Genomic DNA, 1,790 nt, shown 5'->3' on the forward strand with positions numbered 1-1,790 from the left:
TTTGACCCTCACAACAACCCTGGAAGATGGGCTATTATTATGCCTATTTTACAGGTGAGGAAACTGAGACAAGCAAAGGCTAAGTGACTTGCCCAGAGTCACATAATTAGTAAGTGTCTGAGGCCACATTTGAACTCGGGTCTTCCTGACTCCAGCCCTGATGCTCTCCCCATTGAGCCACCTAGCTACCAAGGTAATAAAATGATAGACATTTTAGTCTGAAATAAGGAAAAACATATTCAGTTGTTTTTCAGTCCTATCCAACTCTTCACGGCCCTATTTGGGTTTTTCCTGGCAAACAGGATGCAGCAGTTTGCCATTTCCTTCTCCATCTCATGTTATAGATGAAGAATTGAAGCAAATAGGGTTAAGTGACTTGCCCAAGGTCACACAGCTAGGACGGGTTCGAGGGCAGATTTGAAGTCAGAAAGATGAGTTTTCCTGACTCCAGACCTAGTGCTCTATCCACTGTACCCCTTAAGCATTAGAACTGTCTAAAAATGTATTCAGCTACCTTGAGGGCCTGGGGTACTCTCTTTCCCTAGAGATCCCTCTATCCCCAGATGATCAGGTACTCAGAATGACCAAATCCATGTGTTGAATACAGTATGGATAGATGATTCCTTCAGACTCTAGGATTGTATCATTAAAATCCAGATCTCCTAACTCCCACCCAGCATCCCTTCACTATGTGTCACATTAGGAGAATTAAAACCATTCAGGACAAACTACCAGCATCAGCTGAGAGTAAGATCATCATTTTCTGCAGCCAGCAGACAACTAATGTTGGCTTGAGGGACCTTGGTTAGGTGGATCCAACATAGACCAAGAAAGGATGCCCCTCCTGTGCAGTACCTGGCCAAAGCTGCTGTAATGGTATGAGGTTTTCAGTTCAAGGTTAATTCACTTTTGGCTTGTTAGAGAATTCAGTCTCAGTGTACAGCTCTCAGGCTTTTCGCCAATCTAGCACATCTCCCAGGGGCTTATTTTTAGCCATTTCACAAGAGCTAAAATAATTAGCCATTAAAACAAGTGCTTGACTATGACGAAAGGCAAGCCCCTAACCAAGGGGAACAGCAACATCTGGAAAACATTCTGATATTAAAATATACAAACAACTGTTCTTCTTAAAAAAAATTTTTTTTAATTCTGTAGCTATCTGGCTTTCTAAATAGCTTTTGATTACTTGAGAGAGAGAGAGAAAGAGGGAAAAGATGGAGAGGGGCAGCTGGGTTGCTCAGTGGATAGAGAGCCAGGTCTACAGATGAGAAGTCCTGGGTTGAAATCACACTTCCTAGCTATGTCACCCTGGGCAAGTCACTTCACTCCAGTTGCCTAGTCCTTATCATTCTTCTGCATTGCAACCAGTATTTAGTATTGATTCTAAGACAGAAGGTAAGGGTTTTTTTTTAAAGGAAGGAAGGAGGGAGGGGTGAAGGAAGAGGGAGAGGGAGAGACAAAGAGAGAGGAGGAAAGGAGAGACAGACAAGAGGGAGACAGAGATAGAGAGACAGAGAGGAGGGACGAAGTCAGAGAGACAGAAAAGAGGGACAAAGAAGAGGGAGAGAGATGGGAAGGGAGAGTAGAAAAAAGGAGAGACAGAGGATAGAGGAAGGAGTGACAGACAGACAGACAGACAGACAGAGACAGAAAGGAGGAGAAAAGAGAGAGAAGGAGGAGGAGGAAGAAGAGGAGAAGAAGGAGGAAAGGAGAGAAAGACAGGAAGACAGATAGAGACAAGAGAGAAGGAGAGAGAGATGGAAAGAGAAGGAGGAGGAGGAGGAGGAGAA

The sequence above is a fragment of the Gracilinanus agilis genome, chromosome 1, assembly GCF_016433145.1.
Source record: "Gracilinanus agilis isolate LMUSP501 chromosome 1, AgileGrace, whole genome shotgun sequence".
In the NCBI taxonomy this organism is placed as follows: Eukaryota; Metazoa; Chordata; class Mammalia; order Didelphimorphia; family Didelphidae; genus Gracilinanus; species Gracilinanus agilis.